The sequence below is a fragment of the Chionomys nivalis genome, chromosome 11, assembly GCF_950005125.1.
Source record: "Chionomys nivalis chromosome 11, mChiNiv1.1, whole genome shotgun sequence".
In the NCBI taxonomy this organism is placed as follows: domain Eukaryota; kingdom Metazoa; phylum Chordata; class Mammalia; order Rodentia; family Cricetidae; genus Chionomys; species Chionomys nivalis.
The window spans coordinates 23,611,285-23,628,195 of record NC_080096.1 but is presented as its reverse complement, the minus strand read 5'-3'; the positions used below and the strand labels follow the sequence as shown (position 1 = coordinate 23,628,195).

Here is a 16,911-nt window from a genome sequence, read left to right as displayed (position 1 = left end):
TAGTCTTGAGTGGCAGTTCTGTTAGGCATGGCGTTCTTATGCCTAAACCCAAATTCAGTGAGCCTGGTGCAATGAGATGCTGTTAGAACATACCTTTGGAGTCAGATAAGCCAGGCTAGTAATCTATTGTTTGAGGTTCTAGAGGTATAAATGTGGACAATTTGCTTGCCCTTCCAAAAGTTCAGTGTCCAGATTTGTAAAGTGGCTATTGCAATTCCACGATTCAGACGGGTGTAAAATTTCCTATAGCTTGAGCACATATAGATGTGAGTAATTAGCTATTGGCTCCTCATAGTTCTTTGACCCAGGGCAGGTCCCATCATCTCCAAGCTTCATTTCTCTCATCTGTAATATGAGTATAAGGTTTCTGCCTCAAAAGGTCATTGGAAGGCAGTGCAAAGGCGCTCTACAGGTGATATACGAAGATTATTATCTCGACTGTTTGCACAGTCTTTTTCTTGAATGTTTGGAATTGCGAAGGGAGAGGAACGCAGAAGCCCCCTAGCCCTGACTGAAGTTTTCATGTCTCTACTTTTTCCATGTAGTGTGGTTGTATGACTTTGGGTCAGTGACTGAGCCTCTCTGAGCATATAAGCTTGCCCCACTATCCAGTTAAGTTTAAGATATGTACTTCCTGAGTTATCTGCAGAAAAGTGTGAGGCACGTGGTTCAAGTGCTCAGAGCGTTTCCGGAATCTGTATTTCCCTAGTCATTCCAATCTGAGGTGCCCTCCATACGCCGAGTCGGAAACTGTAAGCGGTGGTCGCGGTGCGGAGCTCAGGTAGCTCTGATGCTCCCGGGGGACCACAAGGCTCCAGCGCCTCCCCCCTCCTTCGCCTTCTCCTCTGTTGCCATGGCCACCGGTTCAGGCCCGGAGCAGCACCAAGGCGTGTTCAGTTCAATCTCCGCCTTTCCAAAGTGACCATTGGCTGGGACAGCCACGTGACGCGCTACGGTATGCTAATATATGGTAATCGCCCCCAGGCCCCTCCTCCGCGGACCGCGGCCGGGCAGCCAGCAGGGTGCGCGGCGGAGAGCCGAAGGGGCGGGCTGAGGGGCGGCCCCGGGAGAGCGCGGCCAGGTGGAGGAGGAGCGCGGAGGCCACCGCAGGTAACGGGCGGGCGCGTGCGCGCTGGGGCCGGCTGGCGGCGGCGGGGCGGCTCGCGGGGGACTCGCGGGCGCGGGGCGGCTCGCGGGGGCGGCGCGGCGGGCTTAACCCTTTGGGCACCCAGCTGTCACCGTGCGGCGAGCGGGCCGGGCCGCGTGAGGCTGGGCAGCGCCGCGGACACCGGCTCACGGCGGACCCGGACCCGGCCGCAATGAGGACCGCGGCGATCTCGTGGGTCGGGGGCTCGCGGGAGACTGTGAGAGAGCCGCTGAAGTCCCTGCAGTAGTGCGATCTTGGGGGTTCGTGGCCTCCTTACGTGAAGAGGCCCGCCCCCTGCGGCCCGTGTCCTCGCGGAGACTGCGGGGACACCGGGGTCCGGCCTGCCCATTGCGCCGCCTGCTCTGCAGCGGCCTGACAGCCCAGCTTCTGGCACTTTTGAACCAGGTTAAGCCTGGTTGGGGTTGCTGGAGGACGAAGGCGAGATCGAGACAGTGCGTGGGGGAGCAAACTGTGGTTGTTATTGGAAGGCGAAAACAAGAGCAAAAGCAGGTCCCAAGGTACGAGAAGGAGGGGTGTCCAGGCAGGCACCGCCCCTGTTTTTTGACCTGACACCCGTAGGGAAAGATTTCTGCTGGACACCAGGGTCTGTTGTCATGTCCAGAGGAAGCTGCTGTTTGACTCGAGTTTCTAGCGAATTTCTGATAATGCTAGGTTTAAATCAACTTCCTCCTCCATCTCCCGCTCCTAGGTCTGCTACAGAAATGTTTCTCTTCTAATTACCCCCTCCCCCAATTCACTAAGACTGGTGGCCTCTTTAGGCTCATGGTGTAATTTAGCCTTCGCCACAATAGAAATGCTAGCGCGGAGATGGGCTGCTAATATCAAGGCGGCCCCGAGAGGTTTAATGTGGAGGGGAAATGCTCCCGTCTCCAGGGTATGAAGAACATACTAATGTGCCGTTGTGCACGGAGCTTACTTTATGAGTCTCGAATCGTTTGTTCACAACGAGGGGAATCGTGCTTCCACGTGAGGAGCCCAGCAACCAAACCGAGTTTTGCCACGGAAGTGGAAATTATACTTGCAGGCTGTACTGGGTGTATTTATCAGCAGAACAACAAACCCTTGGTATATGCCAGGCACTCTGTTGTGTCTAGAGGATGCCACACGGACTAGGATAATTAGCCCTTGTCCTCAGAGAGGTGGTGGGAGAGACAGAATTGTTAGCTGAAGTGATAACTGAAGGACAGATGGGGAAGCGAGAACACGAGAAGAAAGAATGTTTAAATGTATCTAAGGTCAGAGGCGGCTTTCCAGAGGACATGCTTCAGCAATTTTTGAAGGGTGACTAGGAGTTTATCACAAAAATGAGAGAGGACACCAAAACCAAAGGCTCAGTGAGCGCTACCACTTAGGAAAAGTGTATCTCAGGGGAATAACCCACACACTGCCGCCGCCCCCTCCCCACTGCTTTTTATTTGGGAAATGGCTTTATATTACAATTATGTCTCCTTTCCTTTATTGTGTAACTTTTTAAAAGCTGGCTTATATGTCTCATTCCTATCATAATTTTCCAGTGATATTTCCCCCTGTATTCCCCTCATTGGCTTTTTCGAGCCTCACTCCTGGTCTTTCTCACCATGGCTTCTGAGAAAAGGTTCAATACATGGAAATAGGAAAGGGTGGTTTTCAACAGCTTCAAAGTAGAGAGCCTGAACCCTGGGCACAATGCTTGGCACTCAAGGTAGCATCTTAAGAAGGCAAACGTAAACCACATGCAGAAAAGTCGCTGTCGGGGAAGCACAGTGAGCATCGAACCTGCGAAGCCCAGAGAAGAAAGGTCAGAAGCTAGAGGGTGAATTAAGAAAGCATTGCAGCCAGGATGCTTGCACACGCCTGTAATCCTAGCACCTGAACAACTGAGGGAGACAGGATGATCTCAAGTTCCAAGGCAGCCTGAGCTACATACAGAGTTCTAGGTCAGTCTGAGCAACACTGAGAGTTGCAGGCCGATCGTAAATCATGTCAGCAGACCGGAACCTGCTGCTTATGGTGCCAGCCATGCACAACAGCAGTGAGACTGACAGCTTCAGACAGCTGTGCAGAGCGGGCCTGGCCCATCTCCTGCCGGGACTGTTTCCTGTGTCACCTCCGTTTTGTTCTTTCTCCTTCCCTATTACTACCATCCTTTCCTCCCCTGAGCCCCATTTCCACCTATGATTCACTTCTGTAGTTTTCTTAAAGAGATCCCACCCTTCACCTTAGATCCCATTTTCAGAACTGTGGTCAGCTAGCCAGCCTGTTTTTACTTCCTGGTCATTTGGAAGCAGAGCAAGGATGGGCCCAGAATATACGATGGATCTCATCCCCAGAACTCAATACATGTTTGAATCAGATAAAGACCCTTTAACTTTACTTAATCCAAAATTTCTTGTGTGTGTACGCATGTACAATGCACGTGTATATGTGATGTATGTGTTTAAATGTATGTGTGGTATGTGTGTATGTGTGCACGCATGCACATGCCATGACATATACGGAGGTCAGAGGAAACCTCAGCTGTCAATCTTCACCTTCCACCCTTTTGAGACAGGGTCTCTTTACTACTACTGCACCGTACGGGCCAGTCTTCTCGGGGGTTCTCCTGGCTCCCCTTCCCACCCCGCTGCAAGAGCGCTGAGATTACTAACACCTGAGCCCTCACATTGCATGGCATCTGCTCTACCCACTGAACCATCCCTACACACACAGCCCCACATTGCATGGCATCTGCTCTACCCACTGAACCATCCCTACACACACAGCCCCACATTGCATGGCATCTGCTCTACCCACTGAACCATCCCTACACACACAGCCTCACATTGCATGGCATCTGCTCTACCCACTGAACCATCCCTACACACACAGCCCCAAATTTCTTCTGAGAATGAATCAGAATAAGTCTTTGAAGTATGTCAAAGGTTAAGCCAAGTAAAGGAGGTGGTCCCGGATATCCTCTGGCCAAGCAATTTTGTCAGTGCTGTGAACATGAGGAGTAGCCTTTAAGCAAGCTTCTCCCTCATCACGGTGACTGAACACTTACTTGTGTGCCAACCCTGTGCAGCATTTGTGCTTTGGGGGAGACAGGAGATGAAGGAGGTGGCGTGGGTTCAAGTATTCTCAGCTTAGAAGACTCCAGATCCTATTTCTACTATTACTAGGAATGTGGTTTCTGGTAAACTAATGCCACTGGCTCTGTGTGTGTGTGTGTGTGTGTGTGTGTGTATCGGCACCACTTTGAGGTGTAAAGTATCACATTGATTAAGAAAGGATAATTCGGGCTGGAGAGATGGCTCAGAGGTTAAGAGCATTGCCTGCTCTTCCAAAGGTCCTGAGTTCAATTCCCAGCAACCACATGGTGGCTCACAACCATCTGTAATGGGGTCTGGTGCCCTCTTCTGGCCTGCAGGCATACACACAGACAAAATGTTGTATAAATAAATAAATAAATATTTAAAAAAAAAAAAAAAGAAAGGATAATTCCACAGGGTGGTGGTGGCGCACGCCTTTAATCCCAGCACTAGAGAGACAGAGGCAGGCGGATCTCTGTGAGTTCGAGACCAGCCTGGTCTACAAGAGCTAGTTCCAGGACAGGCTCCAAAGTTACAGAGAAACCCAGTCTTGAAAAAAAGAAAGAAAGAAAGAAAGAAAGAAAGAAGGAAGGAAGGAAGGAAGGAAGGAAGGAAGGAAGGAAGGAAGGAAGGAAGGAAAGAAAGAAAGAAAGAAAGAAAGAAAGAAAGAAAGAAAGAAAGAAAAATTCCCCGGCACGTGATTTCCAAGGAAGGGATGTTCAGAGCCTTGGAAGAGCTGGGCATGTTGGCACACGCCTGCAACCCAGCACGTGGGAGGTACAAGTAGGAGGATTAGAAGTTCAAGGTCATCCTCAGCTGCCTAGTGACTCTGAGGTCAGCTTGGACTATAGGAACTCCTCTCTCAACATGCAAATCCAGGGAGATGGCTCAGTGGGTCAAAGCTCTTGCCTTGCAAGCCTGGTAGACTGATCCCTGGAGCTCACTTAAAAGCTGAATGCAAACCAGGAATAGTGGGGCACATTGTTACCCCAGCACTCCGGAGGCAGAGACAGCTAGCTCTCTGTGAGTTTGAGGGCAGCCTGGTCTACAGAGTGAGTTCCAGGACAGACAAGGCTACATAGTTCCACAACTGAGACCCTGCCTCAAAAAAGCAAAAAACAAAACAAAACAAAAAGCTGGACATGAAACAATATGTTTGAAATCCTCTTTTTTCCTATACTGGGAAGTGGGAGGTGTTGTGTGGAAAATGAGCTGGAAACTCATTGGGCCAGCCTGCTTTATGGCACTGCAGCAGAAATAAGAGCCCCTGCCTCACTGAGATGGAAGATGAGAGCCAGCTCCCTACAATTGGCCTCTGATGTCTACATGCAAGCTGCAGCATGTGTCTGCCTCACTCCCCTCACACACACACACACAAATAATAATAATAATAATAATAATAATAATAACAACAACAACAACAAAGCCGGGCGGTGGTGGCGCACGCCTTTAATCCCAGCACTTTGGAGGCAGAGGCAGGCGGATCTCTGTGAGTTCGAGACCAGCCTGGTCTACAAGAGCTAGTTCCAGGACAGGCTCCAAAACCACAGAGAAACCCTGTCTTGAAAAACCAAAAAATAAATAAGTAAATAACAACAACAACAACATTAAACAGCGAGAGCAGCAAAATGAACCCATGGTGGGTTCTTCTGGAAGGAAGATGGGAGGAATTCCCAGAAAGAAAACACAGTGCTCATAAAATGTGAAGCCAGAATATTTTGCGAGTTTCAGTGGTCGGCCAACAGGGCTAACTAGTCTGGCAAGCTCAAGCGCACAGACTGTAGGGTTAGAGGAGCTATTGGAGGCATGGAGCTGGCAGCTGAAGAGCTAAGGTTTTATCCTACAGTTGGGAAGCGGAAGATTGGGATTAGGTAAGAGTGGTATCGTGAAAGTAATGTTTGAGAAGATTCCCAACAGTAGGGTGGAGACTGGAGTTTGGTAGGGAGAAAATGGACAAACAGCCAGCAAGTTATTGAACCCGTGTGACTGGGACAGGGTAAGGAATTTGAGTGACATGTTGAAAGTGAGAGGCCAGTCCAGTCAGTAATGAACAAGACTGTGATTGGATAGGAAAGACCAAGATAAAATGGCATCAATATAGTCTTGACCCTGGGCGGAGAGTTAGCTAAGACAAGATAGACCACACAGAAAACTGGTTTGGGGGAGAAGAAAAGGTAAGTGTTGAAGTATCTCAAAGCAATACTCAAACTTCTCAGGGTACAAGCCCTGTGCTTGGGAGCAGGAGGTGACTGGTTTTCCAAAGAGAGAGGTCGGAGAGTCTAATATGGAAAATATACTAATGGAAGCCATGGGGTTAGCTGAGTTCACCCGAGGTAACAGCGTAAAAACACCAATGCAGAGATCTGAAGATGAAGCCCAGGGATTGCCTCCTGTAGGGAGCTGGGGAGCGGGATGGAGTCTGCATGGCAGAGAGCAATTAGTATCCGAGAAGCAAAAGCACTGTTCAACTTACTTACGTGATGCAGGCATCCTGCCCATAATCACGTGTGATGTCTCAGACGGACACATGGCCAGATAGACATGTTGTTGGCCATGGGTATTAGTATCACACAAGTCAAGCAAAGAAAAAGTCCGAGATGGAGAAATTAGCCCACAACGTGAAACTGTAGAGAGGTTATGAGGAATGTGCATTTGATAATAAACAGGAGGTCAGTTAAGCTTTGTAAATGGTAACATCAGTTTAACTGGGGGATGGGGCCTAAGAACACTGAGGAGCTGGATGAAAAGGGGTGCTTAGTACAAGGCTCAGGCTACAAAGGGCAGCAGTGCATAGATTATCCTTACGTGTTTTCTACTGAAGAAAAGAAAGTGCTTAGAGTCTAACAAAACACTTTGCCTTCCCTGTCTGCCTCATAAATTTGTCCTAAAGTATTATGTTTCTTTTATACTTTTAGTGGCAGTTTATTTCTCTGTGTGTCCATGCATGTGGGCCTCTGTGTGTGTGTGCGCGCGTGCACGCGCGTATGTGTATGCATGTGTGCACGTGGAGGCTAGAGGACAGCCTCCCCTGTCATTCGTCAGATGCCACCAATCTTGAGATTTTTATTGTTATTGTTTGTTGTTGTTGTTGAGACAGGGTGGCCTGAAGCTCACTGATTTAGACAAGGCTAGCTAGATCCCAGCAAGCCCCAGGGATCCACCTATCTCCACCTTCTCAGCTCTGAGATTATAAGAGCATATTGCTGGTGTTTTCAAAACAAACAAACAAAAAATATATATATGTAAACAAACAAAAAACCCATGGGTTTGTGGATAGAACTCATGGCCTCATGTTTATATGGCAGGCACGTTACCATCTGAGTCAGCTCTCCAGCCCCAGCCATTCACTTCTTGAAAGTTTAAAATTGTTACCTGCACATTGTTTCAAACAGTAACCACAGAGTTACATTCACTGAGTGCTTGCTGTGTCCTGTTCTTTTTCCCATTCATTCCTCACAATACTGGAAGACATCGCCTTAAAGTTGCTCAGCCTATGGGTGTCAGGGTTAGGGTCAGTGACTCGGGGACAGCCAGCTGTGACTCAGGCTGTTCCACATGACCATGCTGTTCTGATCTGGAAAGCAGGGCGGGCTCTGTGAGGATGCAGAGTTCTACGCTTGGCTTAATGCTTCTTGACTGTTGTCTTGTGATCTAGATTGTTGGGGCTGGGCACGCTCACGCCAGGGCTTGTGTGTGGGAGACAAAGGACAACCTCTGGTGTTGACTTTTGCTTTCTACCATGTTTGTGTTTAAATAGCTTGCACGTGAGCACCTGAGAATCCTCCTGTCTCCACGTGCCATGGTTAGGAGCTCTGGGAGCACAGTCATGTGCTAACACATCCAGCTTTATGTGGGATGTAGAGATTTGAACTCTGGTCTTCACGCTTGTGCAGTAAGCAGGTTTGCCTACTAAGCCGTCTTTCCAACCCTTGAAAACTTTATAATTTTTAACAAGAGGCCCTGAGTGTTCATCTGTGATAGGCCACATGGATTATGTAACCAGTTTTGATCGAAGGCATCAGCAGAATGTCTCCTGACGCTGGAAGAGCATTCTCTTTCTTTTTTTCTTTTCTGTAGCCTTTATTTCGGGTAGATGGGTTGGTGGCCCAAAGTCCTTACTATGTTGTGGCACCCAATCATATTCCATCTGTTCCTCACATTTTGGGTACTGAGGGTGTAGAGGACAGCAGGGAAGTATTTTGAACTTTAAGTTGATACTAAGCAGTGTGAAAGAATAGAGAATTAGGGAAACCACCCCTTGTATTTTGAGGGGCTCACTGAATGGAGTTGTAATCCTGAGGTTGCCCTTTGTGCCCACTCTAAACCAAATGTGAGTTCACTTCTATTCGGTTTTGTGGTCAAAACGAACAAATGGCTGACCACAAAACTGGGGCCAGGAAGACTTTTTCAGTCTCCTGAGAGAAAAATGAATTGACCAGGTGTGCTGAGATTGTCTGCCCTGATCTGGAGCCTCGTAACCAGACAGTACCCCTCTTTCCCCTCAAACTGTGGACTCCCTGGAGTGCTGAGCCATGGGCCAGTTCCCCCAGCTGTCTGCACTGCTCATCCTCACACAGGGATGGTAGAAATGGGCAAAGTTCGTTCTTCATGGCCTTTCTCCTTTATGCATCCATTCATGGTCACTTGGTATTGACAGGAGTTAAGTTTTTGTGTTCATGGTTATTGCTGTCTCAAAAGCAATTTCCCCCACTCTCTTGTTCCTCCCACTCCTCTGTGTAATAATTTAACCCAAATTAATAATAATTTAACCAAACAAATTGGAACGAACATCTGGATCGCACATATGGGTTGAACATCTGGAATGCACATCTGGATCACACATCTGGAGGACACCTGGAGCACACCTGGATCACACATCTGGATCGAACATCTTTTTTTGGTTTGGTTTTTCGAGACAGGGGTTTTTTTTTTTTTTTTTGAGTTTTTTGAACAATTGGATCGCACATCTGGAACGCACATCTGGTCCACATCTGGATCGCACATCTGGACCGAACATTTTTGTTTTTCGACACAGGGTTTTTTTGTTTTTTTGAACATCTGGATTGCACATCTGGATCGAACATCTTGTTTTTTTTGTTTTCGAGACAGGGTTTTTGTAAACATCTGGATCGCACATCTGGATCGCACATCTGGATCGCATATCTGGAATGCACATCTGGAATGCACATCTGGTCCACATCTGGAACGAACATTTTTTTTTGGTTGTTGTTGTTGTTGTTGTTTTGTTTTTTTTTTGTTTTTCGAGACAGGGGTTTTCGTTTTTTTTTAAAACATCTGGCTCGCACATCTGGAATGCACATCTGGAGCACATCTGGTCCACATCTGGATCGCACATCTGGATCGAACATTTTTTTTTTTTTTGTTTTTTTTGTTGTTGTTTTTTTTTGTTTTTCGAGACAGGGGTTTTCGTTTTTTAAAACATCTGGATCGCGCATCTGGATTGCACATCTGGATTGCACATCTGGATCGCACATCTGGATCGAACATTTTTTGTTGTTGTTGTTTTTCGAGACAATTTTTTTGTTTTTAACATCTGGATCGCACATCTGGATTGCACATCTGGATCGCACATCTGGAATGCACATCTGGTGCACATCTGGATCGAACATTTTTTGTTGTTGTTTTTCGAGACAGGGTTTTTGGTTTTTTTACATCTGGATCGCACATCTGGAATGCACATCTGGAGCACATCTGGATCGCACATCTGGAATGCACATCTGGATCGAACATCTTGTTTTTTTTTCCCCTCGAGACATGGTTTTTTGTTTTTTTTTAACATCTGGATCGCACATCTGGGACGCACATTTATCTGGAGCGTATCTGGATCGCACATATGGAATGCACATCTGGTCCACATCTGGATCGCACATCTGGATCGAACATCTTTTTTGTTTTTTCGAGACAGGGTTTTTTTGTTTTTGTTTTTTTTGAACATCTGGATCGCACATCTGGAATGCACATATGGAGCACATCTGGAGAAGGCAATAATGACTCTGTCTCACAAACCTAAATCCTCAGAACGGGTGTGGATTGAAGGCTGGAGGCTCCCTGAAAGATTATTTGTATGATTCTTGCATGGTCAGTCAAAGTTTGTGAAAAGTCTGTTGGTTTTAGATTATTTCCCCACAATATGAAAACCAAGTAACCCAAGAGTCTAATAAAATATAGTTCATATTAAAAAAAAATCACATTCAAATTCTAAAGAAAGTGAACAGGAAAATACATTGGCCAGATTGGGTAGGCGGGTGACAGCCGAGCAGGGAATGCTCCGCTGTGAGTGTCAGCTGCTGTCTGATGGAGGCAGGATGGGACGGTGGGAACTACAGGGAGGAGAAGCCCTCACTCCAGAGTCTCCTCAGAGCCTCTCACCAGCTAAGGAGAGTCCCAGCACAGTTAACCTCTGCTGTGAGCAGTGTGCTCTTTTCATATCGAGAGAGCAATGAACTGGGCTTAAGGCCTGGCTGGCTAAGCCCTGACATAGGGCCTCAGTCCCCTGCCACACATTTTCTGGACCTCAGAAACAAGACTGTGTTTACAATGATGACACCAGGCTTCTTGCCTCTTGGTGATCTTACTATCAGTCCTGTCAGGTGCCACCTCAGGAACCACCCTGGGTGCCCCTTCAAGTTCCTTGACAACCAGTTGCCATGATAGCTTTGAACCTAACTGAAAAGTTTCTGCACACGGATAAGCTTCTCCGCCAATGCAATAATCCAGATCAGATAAATCAAACCGAATTAGAAAAAGCTCAGGTTTAATGGATACAAACGCTCCCAATGGCCTTCCAGCCCCCCCCCCCAGGGGGTGGGAAAGGAGAACTGGAAAACCAGTGTTTGTCCTGGGGGAGGGGGGCGGGGAGTTTAAATACCCTGCAGGGTGGTCTTGAGCATCTCTGGGGAGGAGTCACTGTTTGGCATGCTTTCTCAGGGGTGGAGTCTGGACTGAGGCAACTCCCTGTCTTGAAAAACCTAAAAGAAAAAGAGGGAAAAAAAGGAAGGAAGGAAGGAAGGAAGGAAGGAAGGAAGGAAGGAAGGAAGGAAGGAAGGAAGGAAGAAAGAAAGAAAAAGAAGGAGGAAGAAATGAGAGACTTGGGGTCAGGCCCGTGGGATGTGCCACCCATGTTCAAGGTGGGTTTTCCCCTCGGTTAAACCTCTCTGGGCATGCTCTACCTCTCTAAACCTCTGTGTCTCCAGTGTGTGTAACCTGTAGCCTGTGGGCCGCGTATATCCAGGATGAATATAAATGACTTTGAATTTGGCCCAACACATTTCCATGCTCACAGATGGCAAGGTCATGGACACCCCTACTAGATGTTCCTTTCATTGTTCTAGTAACAACTCCAAAGTCTTGGTTTGAGTAGTAGAGCTTTTGTTTAGTGTATCGTCCAGGCCCTGACTCTGTCACTTAGGAATGATGCAAGTGTTAACTTATTGTCACAGCTTGGTTTGTGGCAATATGCTCCCACCCCACCCCCAAGAATAAAAAGCAATTAGGCTTTTATTAAATTCTACAGCGAGGGTTTAATTTTTCACAGCCGTGGTGGTAATGATTATTTTTCCCCTAAAGAAAATGCTTAGAATCAAACCATTTTCATGAACTGTTCTTGTTCTTTCTTCAAATAATCTTCTGGAAGATTTATACTTGAACACACTAGGTGTTCTTAATCCAGTCGGGTTGAAAATCAGAATCAGCCTCTTAGCTGAGAGTGGCTGCATTCCCTCCCGGTTTAGGAGGCGTGCCAGGCCATGGTTGGAGGCTGGCTGTGCTGGCTGGTTTTCTGTGTCAACTTGACACAAGCTAGAGTCATCAGAGAGGAGGAAGCCTCAGTTGAGGAAAAGCCTCCATGAGCTCCAGCTGTAAGGCATTTTCTCATTTAGTGATCATGGGGAGGGCCTAGGCCATGCTGGATGGTGCCATCTCTGGAGTCCTGGGTTCTAGAAGAAGGTAGGCAAGTCACTAAGCAGCTCCCCTCCACAGCCTCTGCATCAGCTCCTGCCTCCAGGATCCTGCCCTGTTTGAGTTCCTGTCCTGACTTCCTTCAGTGATGAACAGCAATGCTCAAGTGTGTAGTTGGGGTTTGTTTTTTTTTTTAAACTCTTTTGGGTTCGACCACCCAGCTCCCAAATAAACACACAGAGACTTACTTATGAATTCCTAGCCTTAGCTTGGTTTGTTTCTAGCCAGTTTTTCTAACTTAAATTATCCTGTTTCTCTTTAACTACATTTTGCCTCTGGGCTTTTTGCCTTTCTTTATTCTATATATCTTTCTTCCCTTCTTACTCCATGGCTGGTTGTGTGGCTGTTTGGCTGGTCCCTGGCATCCTCTTCTCCTTCTCCTTTACTCTGTCTTCCCTAGATTTCTCCTCCTCCTTTATTCTCCCTGCCCGCCAGCCCCACCAGTTTCTCTCTCCTGCCTTACTATTGGCCTTTCCGTTCTTTATTAGACCAATAATTAGGAAAAGTAACACAGCTTTACGGAGTTAAACAAATGCAACATAAAAGAATGCAACACATCTTTGTATCATTAAACAAATATTCCTCAGCATGAACAAATGTAACACATCTTAAACTAATATTCCACAACAGAAGTGTAAGTCAAATAAACCCTTTCCTCCCCAGCTTGCGTTTTGATCATGGTGTCTGGTCGCAGCAATAGGAACCATAACTAAGACACTGGCCATACCCAGGGAGCAGCACCCTGACCTGGAGCTGTGAGGTCCTGTTTGCGCAGAGTAGGAACTGCATTGAGTTTCAGCCATACTTGTCTCGCCCTTGCTTTCTGTCATCATTCAGTATATTTGTGCCAAGAATAAGTCCCTTGGCTCCCTTGAAACTTCACTGTTCCTGTCTCTTCTTCTGAGCTTCTAGCACTGTCAGCCTCCTGGGGCTGAGGGAGATCCCTGGGCCTTCCTTGTCATCCCTCACTCACTTAGGAAGTCCTATCTTAATTTCCCCTTTCCTGTTGGACATGTATCTCAGAATTGTAGACACATTGCTCTTTCAGCTTTTTCTGCAGTGCCTTGCCTAAGACATCGCTGTCCCTAAAGGAGGAACTTCCCTGCTCCTACATAGAAAGAAATTGAAGAAGAGATGGCATTTCTACTCTATTATAAGATGGGACTGCGTGCAGGACGGGCTTTATTACATACTGATGACCGGGAGCACAATTTGTTGAGCATTTGTGTTGATAATTATGTAAGTTCTTATTTCATGCTCTCAGCAATTCTACAAGGGAAGTCAGTCAAATTGCCACCTTAAATAGAATTCCTCCCGGACCAGAGACCGACTGTGAGTAAAAACATCTGTTGTAAAAGCCTGAGGACTGGAATTCACTCTCTGAAATGTATGTCAGGGTAGAAGAAGAAAACTGACTCCACAAGATTGTCCTCTGACCTCCACGGCGTGAATGAATACATGCACACACACATTCTTATAACAGTAATAACAATACAAATTATATATATATATATATATATATATATATCTTTAAATTTACTTTATTTTAATCACAAGAAGGCCCACTGTGTTTCCAGGAATCCCCACCACGTAGGTGTACAGGTTTGAGTCTGTGTTAGCCCAATTCAGTTGCTTCAGTACTTGGGAGATTCTGCTGTAGTTTGGGACAACCCTCAGGTGAATATGACTGGGATACGGTTTCTGGGTACTAATACGTTTGTTGTGGAGAGAGTTAAATATCCTTTACAGGAAAATGGTATGCTGTAATTGCCACAGGACACATTCATCTCTACTGATGTAGGCTGAATAATGACTCCTGAAATCTAGAGTCCAGATCTCTAAACCTGCAAACGTTGCTTGCCTCAAAAGGAAAAGGCTCTTTGATGGTGTGATTAAGATAAAGATCTTGACCCAGGGCGATTGTCTTGAACTGTCGAGCACAGACATCCTGGTGTGGGGGAGACAGTCAGGAGAGGGCAGCCTGGATGGGGAGAGGAAGATTGGAGTGATAAGGTTGTGAGCCCTGGGGACTGTTGGAAGTTCCCTGGAAGCTGGAAGACCCAGAGAACAATCCCTCCTAGGTTCTCCCATGCAGCCTCACTGACTCCTTGGATTTTAGCCCAATGAAGCTAGCTGTACTTCTGGCCTCCAGAACTTTGGGGAGTGTTACATTTTGTTATTTCAAGACACTAAATTTGTAGTAATTTGTTGTGGCAGGAACCAGGCCTAACACAATGAAGACAGTCACTTACTTATTTCATCATGCGCTTTGAGGGCAAATATATGAAGACAGCCATCAGCTAGCATATGGATCATTCCAGCAGACACATATGCAGTGCTTTCTCCATGCTAGGTCCTGGATGAGCATTGACCATGATTATACTTTGTGTGTATGTATGTGTGTGTTATGGTGTGTTTGCAATGTGTGTGTGTGGTACAGTGTGTGTGTGTGTGGTGGGAGAATGTGTTGTGATGTGGTGTGTTTGTGCTGTATGTGTGGTGGGTGGTATGGGGGAATGTGTGTATATGTTGTGTTTGGAGTGTGTGTGTGTGTGTGTGTGAGTAAGTGGTGTGGGGGAGTGTGTGTGTGTATGTGTGGGTGTGGGTGGTATGGGGGATGTATATGTATATATGGTGCTGTGGTGTGTTTGTGGTGTGTGTATGTGTGTGTTTGTGTGTAGTGGGTGGTGTTTGTGCACACTTGCACACATAGATGTGGAGGTCAGAGGTCAGCCTCGGGGGGTTGTTCTTCAAGAGGTATCCATCTTGATTTTGGAAGCATGGTCTCTTATTGGGAGCTCACGTATCTGGCAGGCCAAGGAGCCCCAGCCTTCTGCCCGTCTGTGACTCTAGGATTACAAGCACGTGCCACCGTGAGCCCTGGCGATCTGCCTGTCTGTAGGATTACAAGCACATGCCATTGTGATCAGCTCGTTACTTGGGTTCTGGGGATCAACCCCAGGTCCTCATGGTTGCATGGCAAGTACATTACCCACCGATCTCCCACACACACGTGTCTGTCTGTCTGTGTGTGTCTGTGTGTGTATATACCCCTTTCATCTTCATAACAGCCATGTAAAGCGTGTTCTGTTTTTGTCTCCATGTGGAGATGGAAAGATTGAGGCACAAGAAAGTCAAGTAACTCGGCTGAAGTTGGGCAACTGGTGTGCAAATGGGGCTTAGAACGCAACCTGCAGAAGCTGGCCCAGGCGTCCCTGCTGCTCGGCACAGGGCCCTTGTCCTTAGAGCACAGAGGCAGTGTGACAGTGTCTGTACGTTTCCTGTCCTCCAGCCTCTGGGCTGTCTGCAGTTTTGTCTGTACTGTGCTCCTTGTTAAGGATCCTTCATCTTAAATACCTTCAAAAATAAATCTCTGTGGTTTTGGTTTCTGAGGATTTGGACATCACAGAATGGGAAGATGGTTCCCTCTTTAATTTTCTAGACATGTTCATATAATGTTGACATTATATCTTCCCTGGATATTTAGTCACATGTAAATTCATCTCGTCTGTGTGGTAAGGTTTCAAACCTATTATTATTATTATTATTATTAGACAGAGTTTTTCTGTGTAACTCTGGCTGTCCTGGAACTCACTCTGTAGAACAGGATGGCCTTGAACTCAGAGATCTGCTTGCTTCTGCCTCCTGAGTGCTGGGGTTAAAGGTAAGTACCACTACACAAATTGTATTTAATAGACACAATGTAGCAAACATGGTAGCACATACTTATAGTACCAGATACTCTGTAACTAAAAACAGAGTATAAATAAATAAAAAGAGAAAGATGGGGGAGACAGAATATTCAGCTCGTCTATTTCGTCATGTGTGACCTCTGATAGTTTGTGTGTTTCCAGGAAATGGTCCATTTCCCTTGAGCTACGTAAAGTAATCCGTAGTGTGGCCTCATTGTCCTTTTCATCTGTGAGAGTTCTGTCATCTCTGGCTTCTTCCCTTCCCATCACTCTGGCTAGAAGTTTTCTGTTTTACTGCGGGTTTCAGAGAACCGGTTTTTCATTGCGTTGATGTTCCTGCCACTTTTCCACTCTGTTTACCTCCCTCTTTCTTCTCTACGCTTTGTATCTCACCTGTTCTTTTTGTACTTCTTAAGATAGAAGCTGAGGTTAAAACGGGAGAATTCTTTTGTAGAATGGGTATTGTAAGGCTACAAAACCCTTTTAGTATCACTAATCTTTCTCATGGATTTTGTATGGAATGCTTTTTCATTTCATTACATTCAAAATATTTACTAATTTCCGCTGTGATTTATTCTTTGATTCATGAATTATTTTAAAGTACATTCTTTCTCAAATATTAGGGACTTTCCTAATGACTCTTTCTTACTGACTTCAAATGTCATTCCATTGTGAGTTCCTATGATTTCACTTTTTTCCCCGTGTGATTTTGTTTGGTTATGTAGCTCTGGCTAACCTTGAACTCACACAGGTCTGAGTGCTGGCATTAAAGGTATATGCCGTCAAGCCCAGCCTTTAACATTTTCTTTCTTTTTTTTTTGGGGGGGGGGTTTTCGAGACAGGGTTTCTCTGTGGTTTTGGAGCCTGTCCTGGAACTAGCTCTTGTAGACCAGGCTGGTCTCGAACTCACAGAGATCCACCTGCCTCTGCCTCCCAAGTGCTGGGATTAAAGGCGTGCGCCACCACCGCCCGGCTTCAACATGGTTTTTTAATAATTCATGATGAATATATTAGATAAAATAAG

The 16,911-nt window shown here is 46.4% G+C and overlaps 1 protein-coding gene and 1 pseudogene across 2 annotated transcripts in view; one reads left to right on the top strand and one right to left on the bottom strand.

Moving 5' to 3' along the window:
- The window catches only part of LOC130883610 (toll-like receptor 12), a 32,652-nt pseudogene extending 31,156 nt beyond the window's left edge, over positions 1-1,496 (bottom strand).
- Phc2 (polyhomeotic homolog 2) overlaps positions 1,010-16,911 on the top strand; it is a 99,963-nt gene continuing 84,061 nt past the window's right edge. For both annotated transcript variants that reach the window (XM_057783829.1, XM_057783828.1), the window contains exon 1: positions 1,010-1,110. The gene's annotated coding sequence lies outside the window, so the exon portion shown is untranslated. The remainder of the gene's footprint in view (positions 1,111-16,911) is intronic.